At 34.5% G+C, this 26,803-nt stretch overlaps 2 protein-coding genes across 4 annotated transcripts in view; one reads left to right on the plus strand and one right to left on the minus strand.

The window, feature by feature from the left end:
- Positions 1–26,803, minus strand: part of Mip (Myoinhibiting peptide precursor) — a 78,696-nt gene that overhangs the window by 20,714 nt on the left and 31,179 nt on the right. The gene's annotated exons all lie outside the window — the stretch shown is intronic.
- Positions 23,599–26,803, plus strand: part of LOC142980636 (uncharacterized) — a 47,849-nt gene continuing 44,644 nt past the window's right edge. For both annotated transcript variants that reach the window (XM_076126131.1, XM_076126132.1), the window contains exon 1: positions 23,599–23,652. The gene's annotated coding sequence lies outside the window, so the exon portion shown is untranslated. The remainder of the gene's footprint in view (positions 23,653–26,803) is intronic.

A 26,803-nucleotide genomic window follows, 5' to 3' on the forward strand; every position in this document is an offset into this window, starting at 1 on the left:
TATACGTTTATGACTAAACTACTGCACCAATTTAGATACAATTTGACATTGTGATGGACATAATCTTTACAGACATAGTAGAGCGATACAAAAGCTAGTTTGTAGTAAATTCTATACAGTTTTTCACAAATAAAACTCATGTACGATGTATGCTGACGTTTGTTGTGATGGATTGAAACAGTCTCTATATGATATTATGTATCTATATGTATCTGTACGTGTATATGTTTGTGTAGTTGATGTAAATGTGTCGGCGACAGCTGCGTCGGCGAATTGTGAGCGACGTCGCGCGGCGACAGATTGTGTCGCGATGTCGCTTAGGTGATTGTGTTTATTGTACAGTTATACAGTCATTTGTTGAAGAAGGAATTGCTGAGTTTGGGATGGAAAATATCGTGGCAAATCATAAAACAATTAATATTAAAATAAGTTGTTACTAGTAAATTTACCTTGAAAAATACAAAGTAACCTTATTTTGATAAGTTGTTTCAAAAGAAAACGAAGATATAAAGATATTAAGGCCAAACTTTTTTAACTTTAACATTTGTTGATGACAACTGACGAACAAAGTAATTAATTAGTTGAGAGTCCTATTTTCTATTAATTCTTATATATTACAATTTCGTTTAAGTCGTTTACGTAGAAAAATTTAGAAGAATCAATAATTTCAGCGGTCTCTATGTAAAAGAGTATCAAACATCCATACTATTCGAACTTTAACATAGTTATGTGACAATTAAGTAGGGATATGTGGTCGTTAACGCGTAATAACTAAATGCAGATAATTAGTGGCTAAAATATATGTACAGAATGTCCATTTTTCGTCTCAATTTTTTTAACTTAACAGGCAAAACTGTCTTCTTAATATTGATAGTCGTCACTATATAGTTAGTAACAGTCAGTCACAGAATTAACGGTAGATTGGTGAGCGTCAGTCGAGCGCACTGTAGACCACTACACTACTCAATGAAAGTTAATAAAACATGTCAAGAGCCCCCCTCTAGCTCCTCGTAGCACGCCGTAGCAACTCGTAGCGCGTCGTAGCAATGTCGCTACGAGAATGGAAAGAGCTTTAATGTTCCCGTTACGCGAATAGTTTGTGGCTGAGTTTAATTAGTTTGATCGGTTTAACGTTTTTGGTACAGGAAGTTAATTGTTTAGTCACTATTCACCGCGGGAATTAATGTGCCAAATGGTGTTCTTGCCGAAAATATGAAAGAAAAGTAGATGTTATTAAAAAAGCATCTTCCATCATGTCTTTTTTCCTTTTCGTGAGGGTTTTTAAACATATAAAATAGTGTTGAAAATGATAATCAACCTCGAAAATAGTCGTGGGTTTAACACACAACAGTTTTACGCAATTAAACTTATGACATGCGTTAATATTTACTTAAAAAGTCAAGTTATAATCATTTTTATCAAAGAAAATGACAAAATTCTTTGTCAAATATGGTCACTGATAGAAAATCAGCCCTCAGTCTACAAACAGTCAGCCTGATGTAAACAAAGCATGTCCACTACAAGTCGATTAGTTGAGTAACGATCGTTCAGTTATGAGTGCGCTATCACAAGCTGTTATTAACTCACTGGCTAAGTGCTACCGATGTATTTAGATCATGGTATTAGCTTATCTGATGCTACATACAATTGTACATATACGGTCTACGTAACAGCCATTTATAGGCAAGTCAGACACTCGTTCAGCTAACTAATGCTTGCTTAGAAATTAGTTTCAGAATTTGCGAGATATATACTTTCTTTGACGAGATTGAGATGAGATTATACTTTTCTTTAATTTGATGGTATTTTTAAAGATTTAAACATAGATATTAAAGATAATTGTTTATCAATTGTGTTATAATTTTCCTGATTCCTGACAAAAGTAATGAGACAACCAGTAATCTATACTTAATATTATAAAGCTGAAGAGTTTGTTTGTTTGTTTGTTTGTTTGTTTAAACGCGCTAATCTCAGGAACTACTGGTCCGATTCGAAAAATTCTTTCAGTGTTAGATAGCCCATTTATCGAGGAAGGCTATAGGCTATATATCATCAGGCTACGACCAATAGGAGCAGAGCAGCAGTAAAAAATGTTACAAAAACGGGGAAAATTTTACCCATTCTCTCTTATGTGACGCAAGCGAAGTTGCGCGGGTCAGCTAGTGTTTAATAAGGTTAATTTTGTATGTATAAAATTATACATATTTGATCAATATTTTAGTGTAAATATACCACTGTTTACTTGGTCGGTTGGTCACAGGTGGGTGAACATTATAGTCAAAGATCTCTGCTATTTGTGTGTTATCTACATCTCGATGTATTTCAACAAACAATACACACGTGACGTCTCATTTATCATATATTTGCTTACTCACGTATTACTCTGATAAAATATACACTTCATTGAACAGAGTAATACAATGGTTGTAAATGGTAGAGTTGATTATTAAGTCCAGAATTCGATTGAGGCAAATTTTATTTTGTAAGGTGGGTGTATGTTTGTATATATTGCATATCTATACTAATATTATAAAGCTGAAGAGTTTGTTTGTTTGAACGCGCTAATCTCAGGAACTACTGGACCGATTTGAAAAATTATTTCAGTGTTAGATAGTCCATTTATCGAGGAAGGTTATAGCCTATATATCATCACGCTACTACTAATAGGAGCAAAGTACCAGTGAAAAATGTTACAAAAACGGGGGAAATTCTTTCTTATGTGACGCAAGCGAAGTTGCGCGGGTCAGCTAGTAGTTTAAATATACCAACAATAACTTGGTCGGTTAATCCACAGGTGAGTGAACATTATAGTCAAAGATCTCTGCTATTTGTGTGTTATCTTTATCTCGATGTATTTCAACAAACAATACACACGTGACGTCTCATTTATCATATATTTGCTTACTCACGTATTATTCTGATAAAATATACACTTCATTGAACAGAGTAATACAATGGTTGTAAATGGTAGAGTTGATTATTAAGTCCAGAATTCGATTGAGGCAAATTTTATTTTGTAAGGTGGGTGTATGTTTGTATATATTGCATATAATTATAAAAAAAGGGGTTCAGATTGCAACCAAGGTAAGTTAAATCTGTGCCAAAATAGCAATAACGAAAAGGTTTAATTTATGATTGCTTTAATTTCCGCATAATGCTACATAATAATAAATAATTCATGCAATGTAAATGTTCGAAAACTATGAACGATACTTAAAACCGAATAGAGGCAAGAAAAGATTTGAATGTAGTATGATCTAGGTAGATATACCAAATCACTTATCCAGCCCTTTCCAGAAACATAGAAGACGAATAAAAAACAGACGGTTTTATTTACGTCTATTGTACATTTGTTTTGTCAGTACAAGTTGACTACGTTTATAAAAAGTGCGTGTACACAATGGTGGAATTCCGCGAAGACCCAGGTATAATTGATGGCAGTTAGTTGAAGGAGCACTCGTGTGACCCGCGACCCACCACTTGACTATGAGACCGTCATTTACTTACACAATACGTGCTTTTTATAGCTTTACATGTGTTATTCTAATGTCCCATATCATATTGTATACTCATAGATCGTTCGCTAATACATTTGCAAAGTTAACCCTGAATAAAATGTCATTATCGTTAAGGCAACGTTTGCTTACCATTGACTTCGTGTGTCCAAAGTCCGATTCAAAACAACCAACAGCCGTGTATAGAGCACTACCAATGGTGTCTATCCTGAGTCTTAAGAAATAATAGAAGAATAGATAAAGAGATGATGTATATAATTTTGTTTAACAGTTGTCTATAGTTACCAGAATGCAAACTCTGTGTAATGTTAATAGATACAGAGCTCGTATGATTATTAAGATGTTATTTATGTAAAGTTATCAAAATATGGACCTTTTAATGGCATAACGCTTCCTTTCTACACATAGTCTTTCTATTAGAATCTGCCTTTTAAATATTTCTACTGTTTTAGACGCTAAGAATCTGCCTTTTAAATCTTTTAAGCGCCTTTTTAAGTACCCCGGTCAAGTTTAAGAACTTATCTGCAAACTGTTGTAGAGTTAACAAAGTGTCTTGTGGTTGATCTCATTAGCGCCAGTCTCTTGTCACACACACGTAATTACACCACTCTTGACAGAACACCCTGTGTAAGACGATTATGTCATAGTACTGGAATAAGTCGCTTGTGAGTTGGTTTGTTTTTAATTGTATTGTTATGTGTAAGCCGATTTTGAGAGTTTTTTTGTTTGATGGTTAAGTTAAGGCTATTAAAACAGGTACTTAATTAGTGTTAAGTATCTGTTTTTAGGGTTCGTAGCAAGCGTTCTTTGTCTTTGACGTGATTTATGTGTGTACTTATGTAATAAATATTACTGCTGTAAAAGAAAGGAAATTAAAAGTTATGCCGTTCAAGTATTAATTATTATTTAATTTTATAGCAATTGCTATGCACTACAATGGAAGTGGATATGCGTGAGTACGATTTATCAAGCGAAAGAAGAGAGAATGAAGGGACAAAGACTATTTTCACATTTGTGTGTAAAAATTTGGCCATTATTGTGATTTTTCATGGGACTACAATTTTATCCATTATGCTACAATTTCGTATAACTAACTCGAGTTTATAGAGAAGTCTATACAGCCTTCTACAGTAGCTATAGTAAACTAATAACAATTTCAAGTATCAGCGCTTACAACGATCTGATGTTAATTTAGTGATGACGATATTAGGAACATTAAACGTTAGTGTTCCCGCGGCACTACGTTAAGATAAAACTGCCAAGTACTGTCGCAGCTGAGGACACGTTATAAAGATTACGTAGACGCATTTTTTTATCTTTATTTAGTTGAGTACTTTATTTAATCGATAGATGAAAATATTTATACCAAAAAGCTCTTAAATAACAGTCGCTATTGCAGTTATTTTGTCATTAACTTGTAGTTCAACTGCGTGGTGCAATTGAGGCTCATTAGATTTTTATCCTTATCTCACTGTTAAGCCTGTTAAAAGTTTCATGATTAATTTTGCAATAAAACATTTAAAAATTAAAAATGTAACAAACATTCTAGGTAGGTTAGAAAAAACACTTAAGAAAAAAATGGATAATAGTCATTTAAAGTAACTAACTAGAAACTACGGTGGATCGGGTTATTATAATTACCTACTCTTTCTTAAAGACCTCTAGCCAATAAAGCATCTAAGATGTATGTGTATATATTATTTGTTAGGTAACTGTATGTAAAAGTATCTGCCTGTTGGCAAGTCCAGCGCAAGGCGAGGCAATATGCGGAGGATTATATCGTGTGCCTTTGATGTGTGCTCCCGTGAGTCGACGGAGTCGGAGCAATATCGCGCCGACATCGAACTATCACACGAACTGCTTCTAACGTATTAACTTCCTTAGATAGAAACGTTATATTCGCAAAATATGTTGTTTTAAAACGACTGCAATTTTAGTCACAATATGATACTTATTTTTTATTGCTTGTACAGCTAGTTCAAAGAATTTTTCTATTGTACAAAGTGATTCGTATTAGTAATAGTAGTGTGAGTTTTGATCCTTAAGTTAATCGCTTGTCAATAAGTTTTTATTTATGTAGATAATATTTCTCACTACCTATAAGTTTGCTCAGCCAACCCTCATTTTTAAATAAAACGGCTATTGCAGAAACGTAAGCTTTAAATACTAAAATAAATAACGGGCTCTTTTTACTTCAAACACACTTTCAAACAACAAGAGTTTCTTTTACGTAACAAGTACATTTTCTAAACGTTTTACAAACCGTTTAACAAGAATAGCTGTGGAGAAGTATTTGCAAATCATTCACATGTAATTTAAAGAACACGGGTAAGTCTGTGTGCCGCATGATAACTAAGCACACCGTGGTCTATGGTTAGACCAATGATTAAGAACTACCCTATAACGGAGTTACAACGTTTAGGAGAAAATAAATAACTGATTATTCGGTTCGACATTACATTGATTACACTGATGAGACTAATGCTTAAAAGGTCATTTTCAACAATTATTAATACTTTAAATATGACCATAGACCATGTACTTTATCAAGATTTTGTAAGAAAGAAGAATATTTGTCAATGGACCGCGTTACAGACAAGAATCTGCATAATTCTTCAATCAACTGTACCGACAAAATTAGTGTTAGATTACGTAAGTACTAAATACCGATTTTAGATGTATTAATGTGTTTAGTACATTTATAATAGAAGTAATAGTAAAATATATCGTACAGTTAATAGTATTTCAGAGCGACCAACTGCTGTGAATCCTACTTTCAACGGTTCATTTCACTCGCTGACCTATTTCTAAAAGCTTTAGCCAAACTATATTAGTTGAAATTGTTCCATATAACACTACACACATACACATTAGAAACAGTTTTGTTCTTATAGAGGGCTGCATAAATAGGTATAACTTCAGCTACACATATTTTATCAAAGGAAACTTGCCTTTTTCAGAAGCTTTATATAACAACTAGATGAGAAGTCAAACGTTTATTTGCCATATAAATTTAAAAAAAGTAGTGTCACTTGGGGTTATGAAAAATAAATGGTGGCCGATTCTCAAACCTACTCAATATGCTCACAAAATTTCATGAGAATTGGTCAAGCCGTTTCGGAGGAGTGCGGTAACTAGCATTGTGACATGGAAATTTTATACATAAGATAATCTTGTTCTAAGACCTTAAAAATGACAATCAATTTGACAATGATAACTTTTAAATATTCACGTTGTATGTTTAATGTGTAATACCAAAAGAATACAAAATGTTTGGCATTTTAAGGTAAAATGCGTGTTCGCGTTAAATCCCGTATTCAATTAGACAATGGTTAAAATTAAGGCATACTTTTAACATGAACTTTGAGTATGGAAACTTTAGTCATGTTGTACTAAGTAGGCACCTCAGTGGTGCTTGCTTCAAAGTTCCTTAGTGTAGGTCACTAATCGTTTACCAATATGTACACGATATGGAGGCTATTTTTGTTTTCCGAAGGTTATATTATTTACTTGTATGATTAGTTATAATTTATGTTCAAGTTTGAAAATAAACACCAATTCATCATACAAATGATCTTAAAAAAGTGGTAATTTAAATGTATTTATAGCGACACTAGCTGACGGGCAACAGCACCTTGTGTGTAATTTGGGGAACATCGTTAAAGCCAATTTTTGAAAAGCCTTATTTCAACCCCTAGCCTTCAACTATCTCTGAAATGCGCAACTTTAGCAAGAACTCTCGCATTTATAACATTAGTACATAAAGTATAGATGTTCAGAAGGATTTTTCTACTATCAAGTAAACAAAAATACACTTTTATATCGCTCCGTCAGTCGTATTGCTTCGTATTGGTCGGGAGATCTCACTAATCTTCGCATAAGTTATATCGCAATTCTCAAACATTCGTTCAGCAATCCCGCACAAATTGATTTCTGAACGTCGTCACTCGATACGGCTCACAATCGATACTTTACTCGATTCCCGGCGCGCTGTTTGCCAAACGTTCGATTCTATTTCGTTAGTCGAATTAAAATGGTGGGTTTTATTTGACTACATCTCACTGACTGTGTCAAAACAGATTGCTTTTTGTAAACGAGATATTTGTATTCGTGTATTTAGTTCCATTACTTAAACATACGTAAATGACATCAATAGCTTTTAATTTGTTTTCCTTCAAAAAGTATTTAGAAATATGTTAGCTTAGACTTTGTTCCAAACTATGTTGGAGTCTGCTTCCAGTCTCAGCGTGCAGCTGACTACCAGTGTATTACACGGAGCGACTGCCTATTTGATCTCCACAACACAGTTACCTGGGTTATAACACGATACCCTTCGGTAAGACTGGTTGTTAGACTTTCAAGCTTGTGTCTACTGTTAACGACTGTCAAAGATCTTCAAAAATGACAGCCGGGACTTACAATTTAACGTGCCTTCCGAAACACAGAGGAACTCGTTATGTATAAGATGGTCACCCATCCTCAGAAAAACCTCGGCAAGCGTAGCTTAACCTCTGAGATCGATCGGCGCGTCTGTTGTTAACTTAGCCACGAGCTCTTCGAATCCTCCAAAAAGTATTTAGAAAAGTACTCATTAATTAAATTGAAAGTGAAGTGTCATCGTATAAAATGAAGGAGTTTATTTGTGAAGTGGTGCTAAGTGTTATTGTAAATTGTCGTTCGATACTGTAGTACTAAGAATAGTCGGTTATTTATAGTCGTTAGTTCCGAGACGTATTATGCGCCATTAACTGTTAATGCTTTTCAGTGAATCGTGAATGAGTCGGCGGCGTCGCACCGATCGAGTGGCCGAGCCGATCAATAATGCAGTATTAATAGGATATCGATGCGATGACCTGTCCCCGACCAGTCTCACTAGACCCCTACTACACTATGAACGTTAATAAACCACCGCTTTGTAAAGCCAGGTCAAGTAACGCTGGCTATTCATGTAAGATTTCATTATGTGACTAAGTACGGATTACCTACGTCACCGTGAGTTTTATTTATAAATGTTGTATAAAAAGGGTCCCTTTGATATCTTTAAGGATGGTAATTTATTTACGGTGACTCTTTATCGAATCAATGAGGATGTAGGATACAAAAGATTGTTATGAAATAGAATATACTTCCGCGTTATTAATGATTCACTCCTACATAGAAATAATAAACATACAACGGGTATTTTGGGAAAACAGACGAGGAAGAAAATAGTACATATTATATTTTTGGATAGAGTTAATTTCAAAAATTACTTCAAAAGTCATATACAATAACCGTTATAAGAAACTAGTATCTCAACGTAAGCAACATCATTTAAAAAGTCGCTAATTTATATGAAATAGCAGGTGAAGTTGCGGATAGAAACTAGTAGTATAAAATGTAAGACTTGTATTTGAAATAAGACAGCACTGTAGGAAGAAAGGCATCGGTATCAAATGTTCGAGAGTCGAGTGTTTGAGAATGGAGACTCACTTGCTTTAACAACTACGTCTACTTGTATTCACTTAAAGTGATGAAACAATACTGTACACGCTTTTGTTAGCTTCTATTTATTACTATACTAGCTTTTAAACACGGTTCCACTTACGATAAGATATATTTTTAGAGATAATATGTCTATTTAATGGTTGGTTTCATGTTTAGATAATTTGTGAAAATAATTGCTTTGTTTGTTTGCGAGGAAAATACAAACGAATTTTGATGAAATATACACAGTTGGTTTTAATTGTTTGATGCAAAGGAAACTTTTATGCCGGGACATATTTCCTCACAGACGAAGACCCAGGCAGAAACTAGAGGTAGTATATTATGTATAACGTATGGATAAATATTTAGCATATTATTTAGCTATTGACATTTGTAAAAGGTTTTATGTTTATTTAAATGAATACAATCCATTACGTGTATTGATGTGTCTGTCATGTTATTTCCAGCGCGTCATATTTCAGTGTAAATCTATTATTTGACAGTTGATTAGGTAGACACATTACTTGTATATTTCAATCGAATTTATTATGCGTAATGGCGGACAACAAACACAATTCAAAGAGTAGTTGCAGGTAAACTTACCTACCTAGGTTACCTAAACTTCTGACCACAATGTAATGAAAACCCTATTTTCATGGTTTTTAGGATGAATTGCAGGTTTTGTGTGATAATCTATGTTGATAAATAATATAAATAAATTTAACCCATTAATGTCCCACTCCCGTGTCTCCTCCCGTAATGAGGGTAGGCTTTGAGACCACCACGCTCGCAATGATAAAAAAAGGAAAATTCAAAAGTCGAAAGGGTTATGAAAAAGTAAGTAGTTTAAAATAATCTCCAAGCACAACTACGTGTCGAAACTAGTGAAGTATAAAGGACAGTTTTCCTCTTCGATCAGAAGTAGGTAATAGTAAAAGTTATAGTCGATTAGTTGAACGCGATCGAACGCAATTAGCCTCGCTAATGTAGACGCATTACGAGACAAATGGGACCTGTCGCTATACCTGAGTACCTCTACTAGTATGTGTATGTATGTGCTGCTATAACGCTAGAGTTACTGAACTTATTTAGGTAAAATTTTGCAGTGTGATAGATCATATTCCGAGGAAAGATAGATAGGCTACTTTAAGCTGAGATATGTAATAACATAAAGCAAGCCTTTGAGTTGAATGACTCAATAAAATACCTCAACTGGGAATCTAATCTTTACCCACTGCCTGCAACTGACTCTATAAACATAAGTATTAGTAAAATATTTTCTAAATATGAAAAAGTTTCGCCACCGAAATACGTGTTGCGTGACAGTGATGACGTCATATGCCAGTAATCACAATGTCTATGGTACACATTGTGTTCGACTGTCACTAGTGTCATTAGTGTCACTACGTCTCTACGTCACTGTGTGATTGCAGTGATTGTCAATATGTAGGTGTGACGTCATCTGTCACGGTGACAGGTACTTTTTGTTGAAGTTTGATTTATTGGTGAAATATTGTGTTGTTGTTATTACGTGTTACTTAGTTATAAAGAGTGAGATATATATGTACCAGGGTGCAATACGTTTTTATGCGTAACCGTAGAAATTGTAGCGTAAGGTGACTATCAAAGTGTTCTTTGGCCGAGTACTGTCCTACTGTTGGATATAAGACTATGGTCACTAAAATGAGAATATCATACCAGACCAAAATTCCTTGGAAATAAGCTAATTTTAGGCTTAAAAAACTGTCAATCCAATTTTCTTTTACGTGACCGTTAAATTACAAAACGATATGGAAATTACTTTAAAAAGACAGAATCCAAGATGAGTCGCAATTCAGACTTAAGCCTGCATCAGAGTTCAATAGTCTACAAAAATAAAACACGCTAATAGATTCACGAAAAGCACAAATAATGCTTATTTACAGTTTATATAGAGATTGAGTTGTTGGGTCGTTGTCTGTGGCCGATAAAACTGCGATATTTATGACACTGTAGCTCGACGAGATCTCCATCCGACGAGCGACGCGCGACGCGCTGACTACACACTTTGTACTAAGTTTTATATCTTGTTGAGAATAAAGAGTGGATATCGCCTCGTATATACCAAGTTTATAATCAAATTATATCAACGTTGCTATAAACGAGAACGCAGTAGAAGTCAAACGTACCGTACCAATTGGTTATACATTTAGTTTGACATTTTTATTATCAGTAGGTTACAGGTGCCTGCGATTGGAGATCAGAAACTATAAAAGTCTCGTATTAGTTATCTATAAATGGTTGTTTGTTTGCTACTTTGACTACTTCATCACCTAAATACAAGACTAATTTTAAATTCAACTCAATCTAGCAACGAGTGATAAAACTACATATTTGTGTTTTGCTGGTCCATTTTTATACAGTGAATACTTTCTTGGAAATGACATACAGGCTGCAGAAATGATATCCTTAATCGGGCGTTAACCTCGCGACGTTTCCTACAAACCTAATTTAAGATGAAAATAGAAACATTTGCTTCCACTAACATGTTCTTAAGTCAAAGTGTTCGCGGAGGCTGTAGAGTGTAGACTACACAGTTGTGTCGCGTCGTGTCGGCTGTCGGCGGCAGACGCGTCGTAAACTGCGTGTTGAGAGCGACGCGACGGGACGCGACGCAAGTTATGTGAGTGATGCTCACACCTGCGACTGACGCACATCACTCTCGAGGGACAAAGACACTTTGTATAAACGTTCTGCACTTGTTTCTTTATTTCGTTTCCTTTAAGTAATATTGAACGGGTCAAAGCTATTCAAGCCTAGGTGATTCCTTTTAGGTGATCAAAACAAGATCTACAAAATCAGAGTCCCAGACTGCTACATACTTTATTTAAAGTATCAAAAGAGGCCATCCTTTTACGTTGTGTGAACACATGTTGCTTAACCCACTGACTATTAAGCGACCGGCGAAAGCCACTAACTAGTGCCCCGACTATCAGATAATAAATAGTAAAAAATAACGAGTTTCTTTTAAGCCACACTTGTAATATTTTTAACTTCTTGAGTATTGATAATTTAGTAAACTGTAGCATTTAATAACCAAAAAGTGATGTAAATTTTTCTAAGGTTATCAAACTTTTAGCACCTAAACTTGTCTTGAGGCAAACTTAGTTAATTTTAATCAACATTTTATATAACAGAGAATATTGGGAGAGATATAGACAATCGGCTCAAGCAAACAATTTGTATTCCGTGTGAGACGGGCCTTAATTCCGGCCGCGTCAGGGGTGCCGCTGACCTACGTGCGGGGCAGACGAGGGACTCGCATTAACACTTGCTATTAATGTAATTATATTTAATATCTTTGTATAATATTCTGTGATTGCTATATTATGGCTATGTTAATGCATTTCGTATAATGAATGAAAGAAGACGTTACTTTGTATGAAAAAGATCATCACGAAAGCTAAGCAAACCATGGCCATTTGTAAGTAGGTATGGACAACCACGAATCAATTACATAGCTAAATTATGACCGCAATATCTATATTACTGTGATATTTCGAACTATGAATATATCTACTTCTATAATGGTTACGAAAAACCGAAATAATATTACTTAAATCTGAGAAACTAACTTAGAACATTCAACTGTAATCAACCACATCTATTATTTAATTGATATTTGAATATATTTAAATCTTATTTAATTAATTTAAATTACACAACCAGTCGTCAACCCTGTCCACAAGAGCGGACACCGGCTCCCGACGTTAATAGCGATAATCGAATCGCTTATTAAATCCTACTGCCGACTCCTGCCGAGTACACCCGAGTGTACCCGAGTAGACCCGAGGTGAGTCCACTTGCCTTATTCAAATATCTATAGAAAATCGCACGCATTATCATTTTATTGAATTTACTTGATTAAACATTGTTTTTATTATTATAACTGGCTTGTGACTTAGGAAAAATTTTTCATACAAACTTTCATGCCCTATTTTATTCCTTTAGGGGTGGAATTTATCAAAATCCTTTCTTGAGGCATGCCCACGTCATAGTAGCTTTATACATGCAAAGTCTCAGCCCGATCGGTTTAAAATTGACAAAGTTTCATACAAACTTTCATCCCCCATTTTATCCCCTTAGGGGTGGAATTTACCAAATTTTCCTTTCTTTGCTCTACCAAATTTTAGTTACCAAAAAAAGAAAGGTTATGAATTTGTTTTTCAATAGCTCGATTCTCTACTACTATCGACTACCGACAACCGACCTGTAATCGATATTTGTATAAAAATCTGATCAGCGCCTCTGACGGACGTCGTGGGTACTATTTTAGCAGTACATACTAAATGTCAAAATTTCGATACCCGACAGTACCGACTGTAAACAATCGCGCTATTGTATTTGAGGTACAACTATAATATTATGTACGAAAACGATAGCAAAGGATTAGTTATTTAATATCGCGTTAGTTTTTCTAGGGTTTAAAGCAAATTTACTGATAGTACCGTTATTGAATTACTGATCTTTTTGAAAATTATATTTGAGTCTAAATTATAAAAGGTATCGAGAACTATTTGACACGAAACCCATTTTAGGAGTCTGAATTATAAGTATCATTGAACTTTTAAGACCAAAATATTAGTATTATCGTTTACCAGTAATTAAAACTTGTATTCTTAACCACTTCAAACGTGAATCGGTTTTCATTCTTGAATGAAAGCGATTCATTTAATCGTGGAGAACGATCGCCAATCAAACGAACTAAATTAATTAAAACCTGATTGTCTTTGAAGAGGACTCTGCTTACCCGTAGATCAATAGCAGGGATGAAGATTGTTTGCTTACCTGTAATGAACAAAAAAAGTGATTTAATATAAAAAAACTATGACAAAAAGTTTTTTTTGTTATAACTTTTGCATGAAGAATTGTTTTGCTTTTTGAATTTTACAAACATATAAACAACGGACACAAAGTACAACCAGTCTCAGAACAACTATTATTGATTACCCAAATAGATGTTTTGTGAACCGATTGGGATTCGAACCCACGACCACACTAGTCGTGGCGTGGCAATCATTTTAACCACTACGCCACAGAAGCCGTCATGAAATGACTGTATGAATATCACACAAATACGTTTTTTCCGTCTGGGAATCGAACCCACGATCTTCTGATGCAGTTATGATGGCGGTCACCTTAGTCTGATCACTATGTTCAAACGCACATATAAAGTCAACATAGAGTGTTACAATATTAGAATATAATTAACTTGATGACTACAGAAACAAAAATAACACAAAGTAGTAATGATTGATCGTCACACAACTATCATTAGTATATGACTTGCAGTTATTAATAATGTAGTTTATTATATAAATTAAATCAATATAGTGTGAGTTTAGTTTACTATTAGATATGTTAAGCATTTTAATTTAGTACTTTAAAACGTAATAATGATTAAACACTTTAAGCATTTAAACAGCACAGCTACTCGTATTGTCAGGATTTCAGGTTTTACTATTGCTGAATAATATAAATTAGTAAAATAATTGATGTATTCGCAATTAATTAATTCGCGGTTTTATATATAAATATGACATTTAAGGATAGTTATCGTAACGTGACAGTAAAGTAGTGTCAAAGATGAAAAAAACCTAACTTTTTTAGCTTTACACGTTCTAAAAAGTGAAAAAGCTCAGAATTAGTGCAAAAGACCGTAGTTTTTTACATAATCCAAGATGCACGCGGCCGAGATTAATCTTAAAATATTTTCGTAGACTTTGAAAGTATCTCCTGAGTGAAATGAAGGCAGGTTTCAATGAAAATAACTGAAGTGTTACGCCGGGAAAGTTTCAGAGATCGATCGCTTAATGAATAATCGACTAAGTCTGATTAAATTTAAAACTTAGCTAGTTTCACCGTTCCAGATCAACTTGAATAATTTAAATGTTGGCTAGTTGACATTCCGCGGACGTATTTTTATTTGATTATATAAAAATATAACTAAAAGTTGAAGAAGTTAAATATCTTAAAAAGTCTATTGATAAAAGAGGTTTGTAGATAGGTACTCGAGACTTGATTGGTAAAGCTCTCAGTCCAACTGAACTAAAATAAACTCACTCATAAATATGATATCCGAGTTATGTCTTTCAGTTTGACACTTTCTATCTCAATATAATGTACACGTGTCTATAGCCAGTTGCATCAGTACTAAGTGCCTAGAAACTTGACTATTTCTTAGTATGAAATCAGCTTGAGACTGATAGTCACACTATCAAGAACACAAGCTCGCACATCAGGCTATCGAAAGTCAAGACCAAGAAATATGTTATAGTCTTTCAGTAATGAAGTCAAGACCTTGAAAACACTGCCACTAGGTCGACCACACAAAAGAACAAATAAGAACAACTGGTACAAAATTCTTCAAAGCCACTTTCCGGTTATATTAAGTAAGTCTGTCAAAGTTTGTAGCAGTTCGTAGTCTACCCCTTCTGCCCTCTCCCGGCTTATAGGCGACGCTTTTTATTTGAAAGTTAAAACGATACGCGACAAGTTTGATTAATTTCTCCAAGTTATTTCACTATATTATCGTTATCCCTCTGCTCTGTACACCCTCGCCCTCCCTATCGGGTAGTATGCAGCCAGTCTACTGTTTTTAAACAAAATACGAGAACAAATTTGAAAGATATTCGCAAGTTGATTCAGCATGAGTCTTCGCGATAAAGTATTACTAAGTATTCATTTCGTGATAGCGTTTCAGTTTCTATGGTCCATGAAATAAGTTTAGGGAAGGCGACATGCCTCGTTGAACTAAAGACGTTAGGTTCTCATAAAAAAGTATTTTTTAAATTGAATTAATTTTGATGTTGGTAAGGTTGTTAACGAGTTTAAACTCTAGCGACTTGTACACATAATATTATAATGCAATGGGTCTTGAACGCGATTGAAAATGAAAGGTAATGATACCTTATTTGTTTACTCGACGTTTCGATCGAATTGTATCGACCGTGCATGACCCGTTGCAATATAATTTTGTTGGTAAGGCTGGTACAGAATTCCAGTTTCGTCATTACATGTAAATTGCAAAGGTTATGTTTAAAGGTTAAACTCTATCTGTATAAAGTTATTACTAAAGCAATATGAAAGTATAAGACTTTAACTTACAACAAAATAGCTAAACTAATTACAAGTAAAAATATTAGCATAATTAGTATCAGATCGTATAAGACTGAAGAAAACTTGTAAAGTTCAGTGGAAGAACTTGTACAAGCAGTAATTAAAAACAGTTTTATATAAAGGTTGTGTCGTTAGCTGCTGCAGGCGCTGTGACGCTGATGATGGGCATTTAATGGACGTGTTCATTATGCACCGACAGTGCTGACCTCTGGACAAACGACGTCCATCTTTTATGCTTCGTGAAGACTTGATTGTAAATGATTAAGCTGTATACTAGTTTATTTTTTAGAAATTGTTAAGAAGATAAGAACAAAACGTTATTTTTACGTAGCAACTAGGAAGGATTGTAGGCATTTTTTATTTATTTGTGCGATCCACAAATAATTGTTTCGAGTCTGGTTGTGCTTTGTGTCCTTTCGAAAAAGAGCGGGAGTCTTAGTGCGGGAGTTGTAAAAAAAAAAATATCACGCCTTATACTACCCGAAGTTGTGGGCAGAGATTTTAAATACAACCCCACTCCGTTATTTACAATGTTAGTCCCATGTAATAGGGGGCGAATCTATTGACAAAAATTACTTAATAGTTTGATAAAGTAATTTATATTCTATCAATTTGTTCTTTTCGAACATAAGTAATTTTCAAAAGAGAATGCAGAAAAATAAATGTCATGTAGGTATATTTATTGTTAACCTGAATCGCAAAGTTCAATGCTAGTATTGCATTATGTCGCGGATCGATAGGACGCGATCTTTTATTAAGCGTCCATCGATCGCCGCGAGGACGCCGCCAAGTGTCACCACCTTGTTGACGACATGCAAATAATATCACTTTGTATTTACATGTACCACTCTATAAGGGTGAACATAAGGGTAGTAAACAAATGAAAGCGAAATTTTAATTTATGAAACAAATTTATTGTTTTAATATATATATTTAATTGAGGAGCTCGTGGCTTAGTTAACAACAGCCGCGCGGATCGATCTCTGAGGTTAAGTCATGCTTGCCGAGGTTGATTTGTGGATGGGTGACCATCTTGTACATATCGAGTTCCTCCGTGTTTCGGAAGGCACGTTAAATTGTGGGTCCCGGCTGTCATTTTCGAAGATCTTTGACAGTCGTTAACAGTAGTCAGAAGCTTGAAAGTGACAACCAGTCTTACCGAAGGGTATCGTGTTATCCCAGGTAACTGGGTTGCGGAGGTCCGATAGGCAGTCGCTCCATGTAAAACACTGATATTCAGCTGCATCCGGTGAGACTGGAAGCCGACTCCAACATAGCTTGGAAAAAAGGCTAAGCTGATATATATAAATTTATTGTTTTAATAACTTTATGGGTGGTTATGGTTATTGTCGCCACGCCATAACGATTGCATCGGAAGATCATGGGCTCGATTCCCACTCGGGACAATTATTTGTGCGATTCACAATTATTCACAAATAGTTGTTTAGGGTTCCGTTGTACTTTGTGTCTGTTATTTGTATGTTTGTCAAAGTCTCCGCGGCACAATAACAATTCTTAGTGCGGGAGTTGTCTTTAAAAAAGGACTATAATATATGACTGATGATAACAACTTTATTTATTTAAGGAATGCAAACTTTCCCTTGCTGTCTCAGCCCAGGAAAAAACTGGTTTCCTAGCAGTAGGACAAAAAATATAGACCCTTTTATAAATTTAAACCGACAGTCCTAACAGTTACAGTTTAGGCATTGTTAGTGATTAAAATAATCCATATGTTATATTTTTAGACGTCTGAATACAATATGACTTGTGCCTGTAAAGTAACGTGTGACAGTTGTGACATTTATTGTCAAATTGCTGCCAAAATTATTCCGTATGATTAAAGTTTTAAGTGATTCACTTACTTTGATTTTAATCTTGTTTTAATGAAGAAATATGATTGTTTGATATAGGATAGAAGTCAGAAGGTCATAGAAATACATATGAAAAGTAATAAAGGGTTAATCTGTGGATATTTATGTAAAAGTCAATATGTGTAGATGGCCGGTGTAGAGGCACGCGGGCGGCGCGGCGGGATCAGCTTGTATCAATAGAGGCGCGATTAAGCCTGCGTTATTACTTTTTTTTTATTTGACATGAGTTCATAGGCAGTTGCCTTCACCGTGTGAGTCAAGGACCTGTGAGATAAAGCTACTTTTGACAAGGCTAAGAGACTTCTTAGGCCTTATTCTTAATAACTTTTAGTGAGAGATTCGGATAAATTATTCATCCGGGTAATCGTAGAAAGGAACTGTTTACTTAAGGTTTTCTCTATCAATCAATATAAATAAAACTCTTCTCTGTTACTGACTGACTGATGAAAAACGCACAGCCGAAACTACTGAGCGTAGAAAGTTGAAATATGGTATAAAGATTCCTGAGTAAGTTTAGAAGAGTACAAGATAATTTTTGGAAATTCCCTCCCGAGAGTATAAAGGGAGAAATACTTTTATATGAAAAATCAGTAAATAAAAAATGTGAAAACGGGAAAATTAACGTCTACACTAAGTCGCGGGCGGCTGCTAGTCTCTTAAATAAGTTATAGTAAATATTCCATGGTATGGAGATTGGTGAAATTTGTCACCTTTCAGAAATGATGCTTCGCATTGTACTCATACTACTCATCCTACTTTGGTAACCAGAGATGTAGCGATAGATAGCGGCTATCAGTAAGTAGTTGTGAACTAAACTTGTTGATAAGGACCGAGGGCCGACAGATAGGATGAACCAAACGCAAGATGTTTCAACTTTACTACTAACACAAGGACGGTATCATATTGTTTTAAACTGTTGCTTTGGTACCAAGTATTCTATGTACCAGCTTCATTTTACTATACATCTTAAAATGGTAAACCAGAACCATTTAGGACAGAGGGTCTACAATGGGCCTCAAGGTGGGACATTTTATAGTATAAGGTTTGTATTTTTGCCGAAATTCTTAATGCCTGCGTTCAAAGTGCATTGTAAAGTGCTTCCAGAAATCTTTGACTTACAACATGACATACATTAACAATAGTATTTTTACATTATGCAAGAAAAATAACGCAATTCTTCGCATCATATCAGTATATTTCTAACAAAATTAAAGTCTCAGGCATTATGAAGAAACTTCGAAAGTTACCAACTAAGTGTGGTTGCATACACAGTGAGCACACATAATATAATTTTAAAATGGTTTATAACAATTATGCTGAATAGATTGGTACGATAAAATATAGTGAGGAAATCTTACAAGCCTGAGAGTTCTATAATTCTGTACAGTCGGTACTGTCGAGTATCGAGAGTTTGACATTTAAAATATGCAGGCAAAATAGTTCTTACGGAGCCCGGTAGAGGCCCTTAACAGATATTTGAAAAAAATTCTCGTTAGCCAGCCGGTTGTCGGTAGTCGATAGTAGAGAATCGAGCTACAGTTCTTCAGGTTTTGCAAAGTGGTGGAATCTATAATGGGTTTATATACTTCATATATTTACTTGTCAACCACTAACTATCAACCACTAACCGCTTCTAAAGCATAAATTGTATAATACAGTGATAGTCTAACCAAGTGAAGTATAAACTATGAATCCGCGTCAAGAACGCGAACTATCGACAAGTTCCAATAACTCAAGTATTCAGAACAGATGCTTGTAACGTGACATATTGTACAACTATTACAATTTGTCACTTACATTGTTTATTAGTTGATAACCCTATCTATGTAGGCTTCAATATAATATAGGTTAACAACAGTAGCGCGATTCTACAATTGCAACTTTCCAGTATCGAAAGTTTGACATTTAAAATGTATTGCCAAAATAGTTCCTACGATGCTCGCTAGAGGCGCTGAACAGATTTTAATATGATATTTTTCGCAAGCTAGCCAGTTGTCGGTAGTCGATAGTGGTAGGGAATTGCGGTAGTGGACTTTGAATATATTTAGGTTAACAGTAGGCTCATATTTCTTGCTTAACTGATAGTATACCAGCTGCATCTTTGATATGATGTGTCAATGTTTGAACTACATTCATTTATCGTTTAACGTTGGTAGCACGTGTGCGAATTTCAGAATGTTAGTAAATGGTTTAGTGAGATATAAGTGATATTGGATAATTTAGTAGTAAATAGAGTTTTGACGACCTTCGTGCCGCAGTGGTTAAGGTGGTCGCCTCGCTACTACCAGTGCATTGGGAGGTCGTGACTTTGGTTACCACACGGACACGCAAACTATTTGGTGCTAACCACAAACAGATGTTCCTGAGCTTGGTTTTAAATTTACCTATGTATAATGTATATAAGTATGTATTTAGAAGTATATAAGTTTATCATGTATGTTTATCAGTTATTTGATAACCAGAGTACAAGCTCTGCTTAGTTTGGAATCAGATGACCGTGTGTTGTCCCAAAATATAATAAGACCAGAGATCTAATATAATATAACTATGCTAGTAAAAAATATCTTGGAGATATGAAGGCATGTGAGGTTGAGGAAGACGACGTCAAGGATAGGGCGAAGTGGAGGAAGAATGTATGGAAGGCTGACCCCACAACCATATGGGACAAATGCCAGGAAGAGAGAGAGATGCTAGTAAAAAATATCTTACTAAATGTCCTTCAATTTCGTGAGTTTTCAATAGTATTACGTAGCATAACTAATAAAATATAATATAACGTAAATATTATGACAAGTGTTAGTTTAGTGTGTCAATGCTGTCAGCACCGTCACAATGTGAGCTAATTGTCTTAATTAGTGATAGTCTAGTTTCGTTATGTACATACAGTATATACCTACCTTGTAATATTATGTGTAATGGTACTTCCTTATGTTTGTCTGCACTGCATTTAAATTTCTTACAATTTGTCATGGGTTGGCAATTGAAAACAATTTTTTAAGGATTATAATTTCATTATATCCTAATTTCAGGCTCATCTTTTCTAATGTACAGGGATCGAAAGAAGGAATATGTTTTTTTTTCTGCTGATATTGCTCCCTAATTTAAGGCATCTAATGAAAATGAAAAGATTGATCTCTCTCTTTCTCTACCGTGCTGTGAATCCCATATTGTAGTGGGGTAAGCCTTCCTGATCTTTGAGAAAAATGTAAAAACAGAAAATTTTATCACATTTTTCGTAATCGTAACTTAATCATCTGTAGTTTGACGTCAATACATATAAAGTTTTTAAACACATTTGGCCGCAACAGTTCGAGTTTCGCGTAAATCGTTCATCCGAGACGTCAACCACTTAATGAGTTCATAGTGTCGAGTGAATGAGTCGTGTCGACCGACAAACAGTTAATTATTCAACATGTATATAAATAGTATTGTGCTGTCACCGCGGCGCGCGGCGTGCGGTCAACTCGATACTTTAGAACTAAATTGACGGCTTTCTATTAATGGAATTGATTATTTTACTGAATAATTAAATTGAAAGATCGCTTTATTTGTCTGGTACAGTTTCGCGATTTTCTACACCGAGTTATATCTGTAGTGTAGGTGAGATTAGTAAGCAAAAAGTAACAAAAGACCATTTCAAATACTCTGTACGAAGTTACGAAATAGGGGATATTTTGAATTTGAGCATTTTAAATTAAATTATAGTATTTGCAGAATACGCTAGTATTACGAGCTTTAATACAAAATTGAATATGTACCTTGATTGTAAAGTATTAAGAGAACTACGAGTATAATCAACTTTAACTGAATTGTGGCTGAGTAACGTTCGAATCAGAAAACTTGCTCTATCTTTATCACTTTACCTCTATAACGAAAAACTCTCAAGCACAACGTAAAATTAGTAGCGAATCTCACAGAGAGTTCTCTAAACCTAACTGTAATATTCTATTAAATCATCAACGGGAATATACTTGAAGTACATTTGATACGAAGAAGCATTCCTTTCAAGAGAAGTGAGTTGAAAGCACTACCGATATCCGCTGTCAGGAACACTACACACACTCGTGAACAGACATAACTTGAGAGCTGTTCTTCAGTTACCTATTACTCTATCTGTAACTTAAACTATCTGAGTATTTACTCATCTTCGAACACTGCAAACTGCTGGCTTATAAGATACTAATCATCTCGGAAAACTGGTGCTATTCAAGAATCCTTGTAAACTTAAAATTGTTTTTCTTCGATATAAAGTTAAGTATCAACATCAAGGATAAATACAAGATGGGATGTAATTTGATCTCAAAAGTACATAATCTTACGGATTCTACTGTTTCTTATTAAACCATGTTATAAAATGATTGTTGACTATTAAAACAATTGAAGTATTTATACAAAAATGTTAACAAAATCTTTTCAATTATTCCTCAACAAAGCGTTGTTTTTAATACAAAATTGATGTAAGCATCGCCGGGTAATGTTCATAGTGTTCATAATTCGTCAATGTCTTGCGTAACTCAATATTGAGACGTAACTCAAACCTTGTTGACTCAGCTGTTCGTTTACAACGTGCTTTTTACAACACTAGCTAGGTACGCGGGTTCTAATCCGTAGATAATAAGTAGTTATATTCGTTACGCTCAAACTGCTAAATTGCTGGACTGATTTTGATGAAATTTTGGTAGATAGATAGTTTGAAAATTGGATGAGGATATGTAGCAATTATTTAGTTAAAGTATTACAAATTTAGACCAAGAATGGGCATTAGGTTTTCAAGATTTTTGTTTCGTCTATGATATAAAGTTTCAAGTTCAAAAGCTAGTTAATATTGTACATGAGATAAAACAGACTGTTTTGATTAGTTTTGTAACAAACAATATGTATATTTGTTAAACTTTACTCATTATTAGTTAATTAAAAGTATGTCAAGAGAATATTAAAATTGACCTTATTACGTCAAAGTATGTATATTATGTACTTACTTTAAGTATCTAAGAGAAATGGGTCAAAACCTAATATTAATTAATTACTTATTTTCAATCATAAGGAAAGAAAATATATTGAGAGTAAACAGACAGATCAAAAATCAAGGATTCACGGAAATATAACTTTTTATAGAAAAGCTAAAGTAACTCTATAATCGATTCCGATGAAATTCGACACGACGATAGCTAACATTACACTCTAGAAATCTAGAGAAACCAGGGAACAAACAAATTAAAGTCTATTTAGTCAAACAGCACTAGAATAGGCTTTGATACCACCTCTACTTATATAGCATCCGGCTACGAAACTCAGTAGAAACTTTAGTCCGACCTAGGATTCGAACCCGAGACCTTTACACGCTAGTCGCAAACACTACCGACCGCGCCACAGAGGCAATCTACACTCTACTTACTTACAACTACAGTAATGTTGTAACAAAAATGTATTGATTACCGTATAATGATTACATTATGTTATTATTTACATTACGACACAAGCGTGTTGTGTCTAGTGTAATAATGATTGTATATTAGGGCAGTGTTTGTAAACACAGGTGGCTTCATCATACTACATATAAGATGTACGCACTCCTTTACCGAGAGTTTAGTGAGTTGAATACAACCGGCTGAGTTAGTGGTTTTATAGTGAATTATAATTAGGTAAGTATTTTATGATTTAATTGTATTTTTGTGTGAATAGAAAGAAGTGGTAGTAGATTTAGGAAAATGCTCTCATAAATTAATTTTCTAAAGTCGTTTTTAGTTGTGTAGTTAGCTTAAAGATATTTGAAAGGTTTAAAACAAATTGGTGCTAAATTCACTGGTTAAGTACAGACGCACACACAGGGCAGTTAAATAATAGTTTTAAATGTTTTTTTTCATAAAATTTTAGGTGTTTGGATTTGGATATATAGTAGTGCATTTACTAACGAAAATGTAAGTTAAAATCCCAAATATTGTTTTTAGTACAGTTCTTAAAACCGTATAAAGTCTTCCTAGTACCGATCAGCGCAGCCTACCCTTCTCATCGTGATAATTGAGGTTCCGTGATCAGCTATATCTCCGTAATATAATAAATATAAGTCACAGTTTCGTTTTCCTTCCACTTGAAGACGTGATGACAAATAAATGTGATTATTTCACCTATATCACTCATAGTGATACGTGATGTGTCAACACACGTTAAGATGAATACGCGATTTTAACGATATACTTGCTATTCTTACTATTTATTATAGTTTAATGGGTATGCTTTAGTGAACTGTCTTTTAGTTTTAAAATAATGTATTTACAGTTAGCTAAGTTGCCTGAAAGCTAGTGTCTACACAAAGTTAAGATTTTAACGGGTGACTCTACTTTTAACTTTTGAAACCATAGAAGTTTAAACTGATGTTTACCATCCATATCTTATATTAAAGCATTAAAACCAAGGTGACTAATGCCCATAGTGTAATACATAAATACACGGAAGGAAGAATAATAATAAATAAATAAATTTAACCCATTAATGTCCCACTGCTGGGCAAGGGTTTCCTCCCGTAATGAGGGAGGGGTTAGGCCTTGAGTCCACCACGCTGGCCAAGTGCGGGTTGGGGACTTTGCATGCCCTCAAAAAATGTTTTAAACAAATTTTAGGCATGCAAGGTTTTCTCACGATGTTTTCCTTCACCGTTGGAGCATGTGATAATTATTTCTAATACACACATAACTGCGAAAAGTCATTGGTGTGTTGCCTCGGGTTCAAACCTGCGACCACTTGCGTGGGAGTGTTAACTTATAGCACTCGGCTATCACTGCTCTTGGAAGGAAGAAAGCAATAGAATAAACAAAGTACCCGTCACCATCCGGAGCCCGTTTGATTAATTCACGAGTCCGTTAATTTGATTTAATTCTATATAAAATTATGCAGCACTCCGGCACTGCTCGGATTACGTTAAAAAGGGTTACATTTTCAAAGGATTAGCCACTCGTAAATATTTACGGTTTTAATCGTCAATTTGACTCGATTAGCATCGGTTTATATCCCTTCAAACGTAATTATTTCTAACGACAAATGCGTAAGCCTTGAATGAAAGAAATAATAGACTCTTAGTGTTAATGTTGAGATAATGTACGAAAGGTTCGATCAACATAGTTTATTTAGAATAACACGTAGTGTTTGAAGGAAATGTCCGCGTTTCTTGTAATTTATATGACCTAGAAAACTATGTAGTTCATGTTTAGATACACATTTTGTATGCTCTAATCTTAGAGCTCTTCCCCGAAGAACATAAACATTATTATACAAACTATCGTACCAAGTAGCATTATTTGGTCTCTGCCTACCTCTATAGGAATAAGGCGTGATATTATTTATATATGTACGTATGTATGTATTATACTAGCCTTAAATCAAATTGTTTTAAATATAATCTTTTGAGATCTTAAGGCGTACAAAAGCTTATTTTTAATCACTTAATAAGTTTGAATAGAGGTTTAGATTTAGTATATTAATATTTATCTAAAGTCTAGACGAATTAAATCAAAACCAAATCGTTAACTACAGTTGAAATATTAGGGCACTAACGAGGATTAACGAAAGAATGATTAAACCTACTAAAAAAAACATACATTTCTACAATCCATTCATTTGAAAACATGGCATAGTTTAATGACAAAATGCGTGAATAACACAAGGTTACGCTCGCCTTAAATTTTTGATCAAATATTTCAATGTGTACGGCGCAATTTTTGAAAGCAATCATTTAACGCTATGATATTTCTTCTTTTGTATTTAACGTCCTTGTTTTGTAAAGCTCTTTCGTCTCTGCCTATCTCTACGGGAAAAATTAGGTCATTTTATACACATATTACATATTTTGTACGATTTACCATAGACAATCTTATGTTATCTATTTAAATCCACCCATATTCCTACAGTTCCAATTGTCCATATATTCGTATCATCAAAGTCCTTCCCAGACGTCACGTTCCACTCCAATTACACGAGATTAGTCGTCTGTTTGCTGATATCATCATAATATTAGCCCCATGTCTGTACACTGTACGGCGGCACACACTTCGTATTTGTATGATCATCTGAGTGATTAAATCACTGTAGTCTTGTATGTAGTAAAGTTACATTCATACGAAGACTATAGTTTTAATAACGAATGTTAACTGCACGTTTGGCGCAGTGGTTTAAGCGGTCACCTCGCCGCGACAACCGTAACGCCGCGTGTGGTGGGTTCGAATCCCACCCGGGACATATCTTTGTGTGATGAGCACGAGTATATGTTCTGAGCCTGGTTGTGAATTTATCTATATAAGTATGTATTTAGAAGTATATAAGTATGTTTATCAGTTATTTGGTTACCATAGTACAAGCTCTGCTTAGTTTGGAATCAAATGACCGTGTGTGAATTGTCCTACAATATTTATTTATTTATTTAATGTCTTACGCCCGATTTCCGAGGTACATTTAGCGGTAGTTTATCTATTTAATAGCGTTTTTCTTTATATAAGTTTAAACGCTATTGAATAGTTAAACTACCGCTAAATGTACTTAGAAACCGGGGGATAGTAAGGTAGTAATTGGATCATTGTTTTCAATCAGTGTTTTTGTATTATATGTCTGTAGAGCTGTCTGTTTAGTTGTATATTAAAGGAGACAATTCTTATTGTATAACATTACGCGCATAGATTAGATCATGAGTTGCTAACGTTGGTTGGCAGTTGGTTTTGCATGTCGTTTCGGTCTGTTTTCGCAAACCATGTTTGACTCGTTAATAAAAATACTATACAAATATGTTATTAAAAAGTCATGAGGAGA

This window comes from Anticarsia gemmatalis, chromosome 18 (assembly GCF_050436995.1).
Source record: "Anticarsia gemmatalis isolate Benzon Research Colony breed Stoneville strain chromosome 18, ilAntGemm2 primary, whole genome shotgun sequence".
Lineage (NCBI taxonomy): Eukaryota > Metazoa > Arthropoda > Insecta > Lepidoptera > Erebidae > Anticarsia > Anticarsia gemmatalis.